At 47.2% G+C, this 14,951-nt stretch overlaps 1 protein-coding gene across 22 annotated transcripts in view; it reads left to right on the top strand.

Annotated features, from left to right (window-relative positions):
• Nucleotides 1–14,951, top strand: part of EPN2 (epsin 2) — a 79,191-nt gene that overhangs the window by 15,454 nt on the left and 48,786 nt on the right. For 5 of the 22 annotated variants that reach the window (XR_011423096.1, XM_070226600.1, XM_070226595.1 and 2 more), the window contains exon 2: nucleotides 12,562–12,616. The exons of the other annotated variants lie outside the window; for them this stretch is intronic. The gene's annotated coding sequence lies outside the window, so the exon portion shown is untranslated. The remainder of the gene's footprint in view (nucleotides 1–12,561; nucleotides 12,617–14,951) is intronic. 22 annotated transcript variants of the gene reach the window in all.

Here is a 14,951-nt window from a genome sequence, read left to right as displayed (position 1 = left end):
TGAGCAGGTCTCCCGCACTGGGGAGAGGTAGGTCCCTGATTCCCTGCCCACTCGTGTCAGGCCCACTTGGCTGGTTAGAGTCAACCCAGTAAAAAGATGTTGGCCTTCCCACGAGACTGCACACCCCAGGAAGGCAGCAATGTGCCATGTGCAGTGGGCAGGGTGCAGTGCAGGGCCTGGTGGTGGCAGCATCTTGGTACAGACTTGTCAAGTGGAAGTTTGCGTTTGTGTGCTACATTGCACTACCAACTGGTGGATATTTAAGACATTCTTTTAATAGAAATTGAAAGCCTGCTATGAAGGATTCTTTTTTTTCATTTGGAAGAGAAAAAAGTGGTTTAAAACTTGAGAGGGGAAACAAATGTTTTCTTCTTTAAAAGAAAAAACTCATTCCTTGACACACTGGCTTCTGAATCAGAATAAGAGGTTTTAAAAACCACTGCCCTGTGAGGCTCGTGGCAATCCAGTTTGGAACTGCTGCGGTTTCTCCCCTTCAGTAGGTGATCTGGAAATACGGCTTTGCTGTTGTTTTTGTTGAGCAGGAGCACAGCACCGCATTGATTTGTCATCTTTTGAGCATTGAGCCGCTTCAGAGGGACATTTCTAGACAAATGAATATCACCCCTTTGAGGGCCAACGCCTTTCCTTTTCACTCACAGTTTTTGCTTTTCCTCTTTACACTTTCCCACTTCCCTGATTTACCAGAGGCTAGGCTGGCTGGACCAGGACGTGGTGAGGAGAGCTGGGTTCCAGGTGGAAGGCCCAGGCAATCCTGGAGTGAGGTGGATGAGATCGCGTGCTCAGACGGGCCCTGAGATTGTGTTCCCTCGCTCTGAACGCCTGGAGGAGGAGTCCAGGTTCTCTGCCCCTGGCGTCCAGCGCTGTCCCTGCCTGGTCTGCCACCCTCTCTTCTGGCCTCACCTCTCACTGCTCTCCTCTCTTCACTTGCCAGGCTGGGTACTGAGCGACTCGTTCTGCTTGGAATGCACTGTGACTGCTGCTCACCCACCTCAGCCATTCCTTCACATGCTCCATGCCTGGCCGGTACCCTTTAGGCTTCCATCTGGGTATCATTGTTTGTGTTTCCCTGCTCCTCGTGGGCTGTTGCGTGAGCTCTCTGCAGACAGAAGTTTGTCTGATTGATCTGCACCCCCCAGTGCCGTGCTGCTGCCCAGCACGTAGCAGGTGCTGAAGATCCAGCTGCTGCACAGTTGGCAGCTCTGAGCTTCTTGTTCTTCCCTTCCTTGACCCTGCCACCTGATGATTAGAGACACAGACCTGCTCAGGCCACACTTGGAGGGGAAGAGGATTGTGCATGAATCTGTGGGCAGGGCAGGGGAGTGGACAACTGCAGCTGGGAGTTGTCTGGGAGAAGGACGATGCCGACCAGCTGGATAGCCAGTTGGGTGGGAGTGCGGACAGCTGGGGAAGCCACCACAGGCTGTTCACAGCCTTCCAGGTGTTGAAGTCTGAGGGATTTGGAAGGGACAGATGCAGGACTGTCTGTGCTCCCTGCCCTCCAGCTTTCACAGCTATCAGTGGAGGGCTCTGACCGTTGGACGGGTGGAGGGATACGGAGAGAGCTGGGCTGACGGTTATGGCTGCGCTGCTCATGGCACTGGCATCTGGGACCTTTTGACCAAAAGCTTTGATAATTTTTTTTGAATGATGGGACTTTTTAAAAATGTAATGCTCTTTTGAACAGGCGGTACATTTACATAGTTCTAAAATGAAAGCGCACTAAAGTATATTTGAAGAAATCTTGCCCTTCGCCTGTGATCTCATCTGCCCTATCCCCCTTCTCCCTAATAGATAAACCCTTTTAGTAGTTTGAATAGCCTTCCGGTGTTTCTTTATGCAAATAAAGCAAACACAAATTTATATTTCCATTTCTCCCTCCCCCACCTTTGTTCTTTTGAGGAATATTAGCCCTGAGCTAACATCCTCCACCAATCCTCCTTTTCTTGCTGGGGAAGGTTGGCCCTGAGCTAACATCCATGCCCATCCTCCTGTCTTTTACGTGTGGGACGCCTGCCACCGCATGGCTTGATAAGCAGCACATAGGTCCGCGACCGCGATTCGAACTGCTGAACCCTGGGCCACCAAAGCAGAGCGTGCAAACTTAATCACTGTGACACCAGGCCGGCCCCTACCATTTATCCCTTTTTGTTAAGTAAAAGATAGCACACTATACACATCGTTTTACACCTTGATTTTTACTTACCAATGTAGCCTAGAGATTTTCCATGTCAGTACTTAGAGAATCATTGTCATTCCCTTTCTCTGAGAGAGGGAATTGCTATGTAGTATTGTGAAATTGTTCCTTTTTTTGGAAGAACAGAAGTTGTTCCTTTTGTTTTGTTTTAAATTCCATCCCCTATACAAAGGCATTCGAGCTGTTTTCCGACATGCTGTTTTATGACATGCCTGCCACGGGTAGCTTACTGTGCCTCAGGAGTCCTTTCCGGCAGTGCAGGTGGACCTGTAGGGTAGCCTAGGGACGTTGCTGGGTCAGAGGGTAAACACATTTGTCATTTTGATAGATTTTGCCAAATTGCCCTCCACAGGGGTTGTTTCATTTTGTGTTCCCACCAGCAAGTAGGAGTGCCTGTTTCCCTACAGCCTTGCCAGCAGAAGGTATAGTCAGATGTTGGGGTTTTTGCCAGTCTGACACGTGTAAAGAGTATCTCAATATAGTTTTAATTTGCGTTTTTCTGAAATGTGCGCTGATCATGTTGTCATATGTTTAAGGACCATTTATATTTTCCTGTGGACAGTTTTCCCATTTTTCTCTTGGGTTATTGGTTGCTTATTTCTCAGTTTCTGTGAGCTCTTTATATTTTTGGAAGTTTGGTTCAATGTGTTATGAATTGTAGGTATTTTTTCAGGCTAGAAATTATTCTGATCTAACCAGATTCTTTAAGTACCTCCCACTCCATTTTCTGTGTTTAAAGATTCAGACTGTGGCCTTGGGACAGCGTCTGGTTCCTACTGGGACAGAACCACAACCTTGGCGTCCTTCCCGGAATTTAAGTAATTGGCCGCAGACACGTTTTCAACAGAAACATACAGTAGTATGGATGTGTTTGAGTCTGTATGAGCATGGGCTGCTTGATGCTGTGAAAGCACCCAGCCCCTCGCGTTTCAGTGGCTCAGCACAGCAAAGGCTTATTTCTTGCTCATGCTACGTGTCCGGTGTGTGGTCGTTGTAATCGTTCATGGACGCAGGCTGATGGAGGCACCATCTTTTTTTGGTTGTTATTAACAGCTTTATTGATATATAATTTGTGTACCATGCAATAAAATTCACTTGTTCGAATATACAGTTCAATAGCTTTTAGTATATTTAGAGTTGTGCAACCATCATCATAGTCTTATTTTAGGACATTTCATCACCCTGCAGAGAAACCCCTTACCCATTAAGCAGTCATCCCCCACCTTGTCCCCCAGCTTCTGGCAACTGTCCGTCTACTATACTTTCTGTCTCTGGATTTGCCTGTTCTGGACACTTCATGTAAGTGGAATTGTACAATGTGTGTCCTTTTGTGTCTGGCTTCTTTCACTCAGCATGTTTTCAAAGTCGTCATGTTGTAGCATATATCTTTACTTCATTCCTTTTTAAGACTGAATGATATTCCATGTTATAGACACACCACATTTTGTTCACCCATACATCTGTTGAGGGACAAAGCTGTTTCCACTTTTTGGTTGCTATGAGTAATGTTGCTGTGAACATTGGAGTGTGAGTTTGTGTGTGGACACGTCTTCCTTTCTCTTGGACGGATAAGGAGGCTCCATCTTGACATAGGCTTCCACCCTCACCAGCACATTGGGAAGGGAATGTGGAGAATTGCACAGTGGCTTTTAAAGTGTTCGACAGAAAGTGACACACATCATTTCTGTCACATTTTATTGCCCTGTGCCGTGACTGACTTCGGAGGGGGTGGGAAAATGCATTTCTATCACAGGCCCAGAAGGTGGTGAACTGGAAATACTTGTGAATGGAACAGATTGCTACAGAAAAGAGAATTGGGCATTCCCGGGCCCCAGGAGATGATTCTGTGTTGAAAGGTCACTCTGGAAAGGGCTCATTAGTAAGGTGGGAGTTCTAGGTTAGAAATTACCTGGAACTGATGGGTGGACCTTGAAAGCTGGTTGGTGGAAATACCTTGACTCTTCCAAGGAGCGGCGTAGGAAGTGTGTGATGATGTTGGAGAGGAAGAGGGCAGCCTCATGGAGTAAAGTTAAATTGGCCTAGGTTAGGACTGGACTCATCTAGGTTTTCACAGGCGTAGAGGGAGCACAGACCTCACCCCAGCTCTGCGACTTGCTCTGTGTTCCTCACCCTCTCTCTTCTCATCTGTAAAATGCCTGCTTTGCAGATTTGTAGCACATAATAGACACTTAGTACATTACAGCTGTCACCTTGGTGAGTTTGACAAGCAGCGGCGGAGCCTGTGGTCACTGAGGGAATAGGCCCTGGCCTTCCCCAGGCCTTTGGTTCATGTTTTCCTTGTGAAGCAGAAATGTGCTGAAGGACTGCCCTGTTCTCACGGTCTGGTCATCCCCGGGGTAGCTGAAGGAGGAGGAGGTTGGTGGCATTGACGTGGCCGGTTGAATATTCTTAGGCATGTAAACAGTTCTTCCTCAGCCTCTGGCACAACGAATTTCTAAGCTGGTGCATTTTCTGGGCACTGGAGAAACTGGGCAGATCTGCATGCACACTCAGTCATCAGTGCTGGACGTGCACCCCTTTATTATTATTTTTCTAAACAAAGGAGGACAATGGCAGTGGAAACCTTGTTTGAACAAAGCATTTGGCTAATGGAGATAAAACCAAAAGGAAAAGAAGTGCTTTAATTTCTTTTTGGCTTTTGTGTTTTGACATTTGGCAGCATACTTCTAATCTTTTAAGAATTAAAAAAATTATGTGGTATGCAAGCTACTGTTTGTTTCTGCTTGTTAAATTTAGTGTGAAATTGACTCAGAAATGCCCCCCAACCTGGAATGTCAGCTTGCTCCTGTTCTGCTTTTCTTTTGGGGAGAGTGGTAAGGGGACCAGTGGGGCCTGGTGAGGGTCAGTCAGAAGCATGTGGGCAAACCTGGAGCCTGTCGTAGAAGTAAAATGTTTCACCCCAGTTCACACAACTCAGGTCTGTTACTGTGTGGGGCTCGCAGCTCACCATTTCCATTTTCCAGAGGAGGAAACTGAGATTTGTCCAGGCGACTAAAAAGTGGTATGGCGGGGCCAGCCCTGGTGGCCTAGTGGTAAAGTTAATTGTGCTCCGCTTTGGCGGCCTGGGTTCAGTTCCTGGGCGCAGACCTACACCACTTGTCTGTTAGTGGCCATGCTGTGGTGGTGGCTCACATACAAAAGAGGAAGATTGGCAGTAGATGTTAGCTTAGGGTGAATCTTCCTCAGCAAAAAAAGAAAAAGGAAAAGAAAAGCGGTAGGGAGAGCAGCCATCTTTCCACTCTACCAAGTTGTTATTTTTAAACTGTAACAATATTGATAGGCCGTGTTTTATATTCCATAAGAGCATTTGCAGGTCCTTGATTTGGAAGCGTGGTGAGGGTGTGGGAAGGGGCAGAGAGATGGTGGGGGTGGTGCGCAAGCAGGTGGGGGTTGTACTCGGTGCCTGTGGAGTCATTCATTCCTATAGCAGATGTGTGCCAGGCGCTGTGCCAGGCCCTATGAGGCAGAAGCAGTGTGGAGACAGTTGGAGCCTCTGTCCCCTGAGAGCCTGCAGTCCAGAGGTCGTGGGAGGAAGGAGGGAGAGGTGGAGGGAGAACCGGAAGCTTCCCAGGCAGGCTCCAAGGCCTCTGGCTCGCCCAGCCAGGCAGCAGGTGGTGGGTCCTCCAGCAGAGGATCCCTGGAGGGAAGGGGAATTGGAGGCAGGCCGGGGAGTTGGGGGTGATGGATTCAGATTTGTCCTGAGACAGGGAGGTGGCCAAAGAGGTATGGGCCACGGTGCAGCAAGTCTGAGAGGTTCCCTGTGGCCTTCCCCGCAAGGGCATTTGAGCCATTTGTTGGTGTAATTAGGAGAGGGCACAGCTGTCTCAGCTACCTGCTGCCATACATGGTACTTGAAGGCAGGTCTCTTGCTATCTCCTCTGGACTCTTCTGTGTCCCTGTTTTTTGTTTTTTGGGTTTCTTTTGAGGAAGATTGGCCCTGAGCTAACATCTGCTGCTAATCCTCCTCTTTTTGCTGAGGAAGACTGGCCCTGAGCTAACATCCATGTCCATCTTCCTCTACTTTATACGTGGGATGCCTACCACAGCATGGCTTGCCAAGCGGTGCCATATCTGCACCTGGGATCCGAACCGGCGAACCCCGGGCCACTGAAGTGGAATGTGTGCACTTAACCACTGCGCCACTGGGCCGGCCCCATGTGTCTCTGTGGATTAGCATTACTCCCCGAAACCTCTCTGCTCTCCACTCCGTGCACTGGATGGTTTCCTGTGTCTCCGCCCGCTTCTGGCCCTTCTTGAAATTTGCTGATGGCCACTTGCCTCCTTCTGACTTGCATCCTCGTCCCCATACTCCTCTGCTCTCCTTGGTTCCTCTCCTCCCAGGGGAACATGCCAGCCCCAGCACCCCTCCCCGCCCTAGGCACCAGCTGCCACTTGGCCATATCCGTTCTCCGTGTCTGTCTTGCCAGCACTTTCAGCTACATTTGTCTGAAATAAAACTGCTTATTCTGCCTCTTTCCTTCTCCTGAAACCTGCACACCCTCCTCATCTTTACGCTCTGTTAAAGGTGCTTCTGTCCTCCTGGCTGCTCCCTCGCCTGCCTGCCCCGCCCATGCCGGCACGTCACTGTCCAGGGTTGATTTTCCCGCTCTGTGTTTATGTCCTCTCTGGCCTGTTCCCATTCCCCTGCTGCACGGATTCAGGCCCTAGTCTCCTCGCATCGCCTCTGGTGTGGCCTAACTTCATCTTCCTCCCGTCTCCCACAGTCCTCTCCCCCTGCTGCTGCTTGATCAGGATTGCAGAAATACCATTCTGACAGATCACTACTCTGCTCCCAAACAAAACAAAGACCAACTTCAGTAGCTTTGCCTTTAGTGGTATTTCCTAAAATAATGTTAAGTGGTACGCAGTTGAATGTTACTCATTTTAATAGTTCTTTATCTTAAAAATACCATAAAGTTAAATATAGAGTTACCATGTGACCCAGCAATTCCACTCCTCAGTACATACCCGGGAAAGCTGAAAACATATCCACACAAAAACTTGTACAGATGTTCATAACAGCAGTATTCATAATAGCCAAAAAAATGGAAAGAACCCATATGTCCTCCAGCTGCTAAGTGGATCAATAAAATGTGGCATATCCATATGGTGGAAAATTATTCAGCCATAGAAAAGGAATGAAGTATGATAGATAATGCAATCTGGGTGAACCTTTAAAATATGCTAAGTGAAAGAAACCAGACACAAAAGGCTATGTATGGTCCCACCTATGTGAAATGTCCAGAATAGGCAAATCCATAGAGACAGAAAGTAGATGAGTGACTGCCAGGGCCTGAGGGAAAGGAGGCGTGAGGAGTGACTGCTCATAGATCCAGGGGTTCTCTTTGGGGGTGATGAAAATGTTCTGGAATTAGATAGTGGTGGTGAGTGTACAACATTGTGAATATACTAAATTGTTAAGTGTGAATTGTACACTTTAAAATGAATTTTTTATTTTTATTTATTTATTTATTTTTCCTTTTTCTCCCCAAATCCCATCAGTACATGGTTGTATATTTTAGTTGTGGGTCCTTCTAGTTGTGGCATGTGAGACGCCGCCTCAACATGGCCTGATGAGCGGTGCCATGTCCATGCCCAGGATCCGAACCGGTGAAACCCTGGGCTGCCAAAGCGGAGTGCGCAGACTTAACCCCTCAGCCACGGGGCCGGCCCCTAAAATGAATTTTATGCTGAATTATAATTTTATTTTTAAATAATTTCATTTTAAAATAAAATTTTAAATTTTAAAATAAATACAATTTTTAAATGATTAAATTTTAAAATAAATATGTTTAAAAATAAATTTTGTTTTTAAATAATTGTGAATTTTATGCTGAATTATGAGTTGTATCCCAATAAAAACAAAACAAAAAGACCCCTACCCCCCAAAATGCCATAACAATGATACCTGATTTCATATATGGTATTACTTAAAGTGGGTATTTGAGATTACAAGTAAATTGATTTAAAGAAAAATATTAAACAATAGTGCAGCTTACAGTAAGAATTTTAAAAGAGATAACTCCTAGGACAGTGCCTGGCACATGGTAAGTACCCTATAAGTGTTAGCCGTTATTATTTGGAGGAGATGGCAAAAATCTTGAAAGTGGATAACCAAAGTTGGCGTGTCCAGATTCCATAGCGTGCTGAGTGAGGCTCTCACCGTGTGGCCTCAGCCAGCCTGTACCTGCAGCCTGAAGACCATGCACTCCCACACACCTTGCTCTCTGCCCGAGTGGCCTCCTTTCCCTGCTACACTTGCTCGTCCCTCTTATTCTTCATCGGCATTTCCTCAGGTACACTTGACATCTTACAGCCTGTCCTGATCTTTTCATGCGCTGCCTGGAGCACCCAGTTTGGAATCTGCTTTTGTTGCCCTGTGTGATTGTTGTCCCCCTAGTCCAGACCAGAAGCCCAGACTTGAGCTTCCCTAAATCCTTGTGACTGTTGGCATTGTTTTTTGCACACTGAGTGTGAGACAAGTTCTTGTGGAATCTAGTAGCAACTAAACCATTAACATGACTTCGTGCAGTAGTGCTAAAATGATGTTATAAAACACGTCAGCAAAACTAGTTTAAAAATTTAGCACAGAGAACATTTGTATACCCTATGAATGAACAGTTCTACTCATAGGAACATACTCTAGAAAAACTTGGTGCATGTGTCCCAGGAGACACACTGCACATACTAGCATTATTCATGATAGCAAAAATCTGGAAATAATCCAGATGTCCATTGACAGCAGAATGAGTGGATAAATTGTTAAATATGAACATAGGCAAATATTATGCAGCAGTGAAAATGGATGAACCACAGCCAGCTGTACGTAGCAGCATGGATGAGTCCCAGAAGCATAGTATTGAGTGACAAAAGCAGGTTGTGGAAGATCATATATTATTTAGTTTTACAACATATGTGGTAAAATTATTTTCTTTTTTGAAAAGCAAGGGGCTGAAGAATCCAGAACCTGAGCTGTTTGCCTGGAGCTGGGGTGGGGGCGAGGGGAAGGACCTCCTGGGTGGGCACATGGTCGTGCTCTAGGCCTTGAGGGGACCTCGGGTCACAGGGGCTCATTTTGTTTGTGCCTCACGTATGATTTGCACTTACTCTTTTATATGCAGCCAACAGTACATAATAAAAATTTACGAAAACCGAGGAGCAGCAGGAAGACATTAGGGTTGCCTTAGGTCTTTTCTAGGGCAGACTCTTGACATTTACGAGTTAGAAGGAACATTTCCTCCTGATGTATCCAGTCAGTGTTGCAGAGTAAATAAAACACTGGGAATGTCTCCAGCAGAGGAGGAAGGAGAGAAATAATATTTTACTCTGTACGAAAAAAGGAAGTTTACCTTTCAGCATTGAGACCTGTTTTTTTCTGAGTGGTATTTCAGATGACAACAGCCATTTCAGAGGAATAATGCAGACTTCTCAAGTTGTTAAAGTTGGTGTAACTGATTTAGTAGAAGACGTGGTTATAGCCAGAGAGACAGCATTGCTTAAGGATGTGAGTTCTGAAGAACAATTTTTTAAAAATAGTTTTGGAGTCTCTGTGGTATTTCAGACTTCCACCTTGCCTGATTTCATTGTATTGCCAATCTGTAAAAGCGCACACATTTCAAGGTTAAGCTTTCTTTGAAGAGCATTAAAACCATTTTCCTTTTGCTGACTGTGCTGGAAGGAGCTGGGAATGCCAGGCTCTGATCCTGGTAAGCGCTAAACCACTCTGGGCCTTGGTGTCCGCATGGGACCAGTTCTGAGGCCCTTCCAGTTCCAGCGTCTTTGCCCCTGTTCGCTTGGCGTGGTGAGCTGCCTGGGGAAGGATCTCCTCTGGCCAGCTGAACTGCCGTAGGAAAATAGTTGCTTCTCTGCCATCTTCTGGCCCCTTAAACATCTAGAGAAGAGGGACCTTTCTTGGCCTGCAGATTCAGCAAGAGAAAATTCATTGTTCTCATGACTTTGAGCACTAGATTTGTCTGAAGTCAAATGGAATAAGAATAGGGATTAAGAGAATGGGATCAAAAGCTGGAGGTCTGGGTTCAGATCCTCATCCTGCCACTTGCTGGCACTATAGTTTGGGCCAGTTATGTAACCTCTCTGTGCCTCAACTTCGTCTATAAAATGAGGATGGGGCCAGCCCTGTGGCACAGCGGTTAAGTTCGCACATTCGGTGCCCTGGGGTTCGTGGTTCGGATTCCAGGTGTGGACCTACATACTGTTTGTCAAGCCATGCTGTGGCAGGCGTCTCGCATATAAAGTGGAGGAAGATGGGCATGGATGTTAGCTCAGGGCCAGTTTTCCTCAGCAAAAAGAGGAGGATTGGCAGCAGATGTTAGCTCAGGGCTGATCTTCCTCAAAAAAAATAATAATAATAATAATAGTCATAAAATAAAATGAGGATAATAATAATAATAATAACTCCCTGTAGCATTCTTAGGAAGATTCAGTGAGTAGACGTGTGTGAAGTCCTTAGAACGTGCCTGGCGTATAGTCAGAGTTCAGTTAGTATGCATAGATTCTATTTAGAGAGCCTCTTTTCCTGTTACTATTCTTAGTTTATTCTATTATGATTACTAGTATCAAAGAGTTAGCACATCTGAGACCTTTCTTCCAAGTACCAGCTGCAAAGGAGAAGAGCAGGCACTGGTCACTGTGTCTGACAGGTTGTCTGTATGGTCAGGAAGGAGATGCTTGTGGATAAGAGTGCCTACCAAACCGCTAGGTGGTTTCAGCCCAGCATGTTTGTCACGGAGGCGCTTCTGTGGGCTCTCATCTTCTGCCTTGGAAGTCCTCGTAGAGTGGGCCTCAGGGACATGCTGAGAAACATCTTTATAGACGTTCTCACTTTGGCACGGCCAGAGAGGAAGCAGATATTTGGGCACCTATTATTTGCTGTCCCTCTCTAGGCACCTCCTCACAGCAACCCTGAGCAGCAGCTGTCGGTACCTGCATTTGAGAGGTGGAGACATAGAGGCTCAGGAGAGCACATCAGCTTGCTCAGGTCACCCAGCTGGAAAGGCAGAATGTCGATCCATGTGGTCAGAATAAGGAATATCCATTTTCTTTCTTTCTTTGTTTTTTTGAGGAAGATGAGCCCTGAGCTAACATCTGTGCCAACCTTCCTCTATTTCATATGCGGGATGCCATCACAGCGTGGCTTGATGAGTGGTATGTAGGTCTGTGCCCAGGATCTGAACCTGAGAACCCTGGGCCACCCAAGCAGAGTGTGTGAACTTAACCACTACGCCACCAGGCCAGCCCCAAGAAATAGCCATTTTAGCACTTACATGCTGCCCAAGGCTGGCTGGCTTTGCTCCAGAGCCCAGGCTCTCGGGCACATTGAGTCGTCTCTGCCCTGAGACACATGTGCTGCCCTGTGGGGCCCAGGCTTCAGTGGTGGCTGTTCCTGCGTTGTGGTGAGCATTCATTAAGCACCAGGTATGACAGTTCCTGTCTTCAAAGTTCATCGTTGGGCAGGCAGTCAGTAATTGGAGTATAGCAGCTGTTTTTAACTCAAGTGATAGAGCCCAAAAGGGAAACAGAAACTGAGAGAACAGCTCCCAAACTCTTAATTCTGGTGGTCTGAGTAGATGGGATTAGGGATGATTTTTTAAAATTTTCTTATTTTTTGCCTTTGTGTTCATTCACTCATCAAATGTTTATTGAGCACTCACTGTGTGCCAGGCTCTGTTCTAGGCACTGAGGAGATAGCAGTGAAGACAGGCAGGGCCCTGCTTTCATAGACGGCATGAGGGGCATAGGAGATAAACAAACAAACAGGTGCATAGGCAAGAAAATGTGCCATAGAGAGAGGGGCTCTGCCGAAAATGAAAACTGGTGACTTGATAGAGTGACTGGTGGTTCTGAGGAGGTGATGTTTAAACTGCGGTCTAAAATGACAAGAAAGAGCAGTCTAGTGACAGTCATGGGGAAGGATGGCAGGCAGAGGAGACAGCAGGTTGGTAGAGTGGGAGGCAAGGGCCAGTTTGGCACATGAGTTTCTCTGAGGTGACAGCAGATTGTTTCAGTAATAAGGAAGAGACTGGAAAAGAGAGTGCAGCACGTGAGTGGCACATAAAGAATTAACCTTCAGGACGTGGCCTTCCCCAGGGCCCAAATGTAGGATAATTTGGCATATCCTTTAACCTAGTGCTGAGGTGAGCCTGTCCTCTGGTCTCTGGCTGCCCCATCCCATGCTATTTAGGGTGGGGTAGGGACCAAGGTCCCACCTGTGAGTTGTCTGGCCAGCAGGCATCAGCCGCCCCTACCTGAAGTCCATAGAAGTAACTCCCTTAACTGCCTGCGGAAATCTGCCTTGTTCTTCACAGCCACCGTCGAGAGAGTCAGACATGACCTCCCACAACTGCTGGTTCAAGGGCAGAGGTGAGCAAACCACTCATTTTTGTCATGGCTTTGGTTTGTGCCTACACAATGTGGAAATACCTGTTCCTTACCCGCAGAGTTCCTCTTGGCAAGCATCTTGAGCTCCTTTTGAGAAAAGTCTTAGGTCACTGCTGTGCCTCAGACCAGGTCTGTGGGGTCCTGGCCACAAGATCCACGGCTCACCCTCCCTTTGCTGCCACTCTCTCCCTGGCTCCTGAGAGATGGCGACAGCCCAGCACTTAGCGCCACCGCAGCAACCAGCCAGCTCTAAATTAAGCATGAAATCATGGGAATTCTAAATTTTCCCATGCAGCTCTGCATTTTTTTCAAATGTCTCAAGCTGGAAAATTGTACTGATCAAATGGTAATCCATAGCTGGGCCTGCCCCATGGGGTGGGGTAGATATGTGAAGCCGTCAAATGCCCCCATTCTGTGGTTCCCAGTCTTTGGGTGGCATTGCCATCTGCCGTTAGTGGGTATTTCTAGTAGCAGAGTCACAGCGTGTCGGAAATGGAGACTCTGGCCCAGGGGTCACACACAAGCTGCCTTCCTTGGAGGAAGGAAGAGTTCTGAGGGCTGCTCTTCATACTTCCAAAGGCCTACGGGAAGCCCTACCCTTTTGCCGACCATGGAACCCCACAGGCCAAGAGAAACATCCACTGCTAGGCTTGTGGCTGGAATTCTAGCCCTTCAGTCACTGACTTGTGGCTAAGGGTGGTCGCAAGCTTGAGCTCCCCTGTGACACCATAGAGACGGCAGGAAATTGAGCCATTTGTTAGAAAGGGAACCTTGGGACTTGAAGATTTTGGGGAGAGCGACTGGTCTATCCCATCATTTTAGAAGCAAGGAGTCTGGTCACTGGCTTGCCTGGTGCTGCAGAGTGGTCACGGTGCTGGATCCAGATCTCTGGTTTCCCAGCTCCTGATTCTGTGCGCTCTACCACACCACTCTGTTTGCTTTTCGGCATGACTTTTTAAGAATGCTGTCCGTGATTAAACTAGTTTGAGGAGCAGAAGAGAGGTGGGGGAGCATTAAGAATTCTCTTTTTCCTTTCCACGTTTCTGCATGCCCTAGGTCCACTTGCCAGGGTGTTTGATTGATCCTCGACCCTGTGAGGGAGGTGCAGCTTGTCACACCCCCGCTTCCTGGATCAGGGAGTGAGGCTAAGTGACCATGTCAGATGGCCAGGGTGCAGCCAGAATGGCCAGAACCCTGTTTCCTAACGTGGGTCCTTGCTTCACACAATCTTTAAAAATGACTGCATTTCAGCACCTATGTAATCTGCACCCACAGGCCGCTCTTCCCAGAGACTAAATGCTCAGGGCACATAGGTAAAGAAAAAGGAAATTCCTCATGTCTGTTTTCAGTACTTGATTTCTGCTTTTAGAAAAATTAAGGACACATAAAGTCATGGGAGGCTGTCTGACATCTGATTGGAGCTCTCCTGTGCTTGTTCCAGTGACTGTCAGATCCTGGGGGAGCTCCCCAGGTGGCTCTCTGCAGGAGGCCCTCCTGCCTCTCCTGAAGGGCCTTGTTGGCCAGCATGGGGGCGGGGCCTTCTCCCCATTTGGTGGGAGGTTTGCTGACTTTCCTCCCCTAGAAGGGAGAGAGGAGAGTGCATGGGCAGTTTAACTTTACCTGCTTTATCATCTAGAGGTCATCTAAAACGTTTGTTTCCCTCGAAATTCTTTAAGTATGTGAATCCAAGTTTTTTTCTAAGCTGCTTTTTGGATAGTGATATAAAATTTGACTGCTCTACCCAACAAGCATTCATTGGCATACTTCCAGCCCATGTTCAGTTAGTGAAGAGGACATTTCTTTTTTGGGCTGTAACTCACTGTTTTTCTGGTGTTTATAAAGTAAAGGGTTTTTTCCCTTTTCACTTCTCCCCTCTGCGTGAGCAGTAGTTCTTAGGCTCTAAGTTATTGCTGGCTTGGCTGATGCAGTCATAATAGTCCTTTCTCTTTAGGCTGAAATGATTACTGTGGAAAAGAATGTGGCACTGTCCATATTGTCCTAACTGGACCGTTGTCTTCTGGAGAGCCAGCTCAGTTTGGTCACATGAGCTGCGGTCTCAGCCACCCCTTTACTGAGCCTCCTTGTGATGGCTGTGGTACCCTTTTCCCCAGCAGGAAGATGGAGATATTTCCAAACTCATGGTCCGTACGCACAGGGAAACTAGAGCCAGCTAATCAAGGCTTGCAAAGTAGTTCACACACTTAGTGTTTGTGTGAATCATACGGTGACCCCCTGGCACTCACTTCAGGATGCCTAGAAATCACTATGGGGGCTTGTACAGGTGTCACATCCCCTCAGGGCTGCCCCCAATTTACTG

Source organism: Equus caballus, chromosome 11, assembly GCF_041296265.1.
Source record: "Equus caballus isolate H_3958 breed thoroughbred chromosome 11, TB-T2T, whole genome shotgun sequence".
NCBI classification, from domain to species: Eukaryota; Metazoa; Chordata; class Mammalia; order Perissodactyla; family Equidae; genus Equus; species Equus caballus.
The sequence above is the reverse complement of the archived record's forward strand: the minus strand, read 5'-3'. Positions and strand labels throughout refer to the sequence as shown.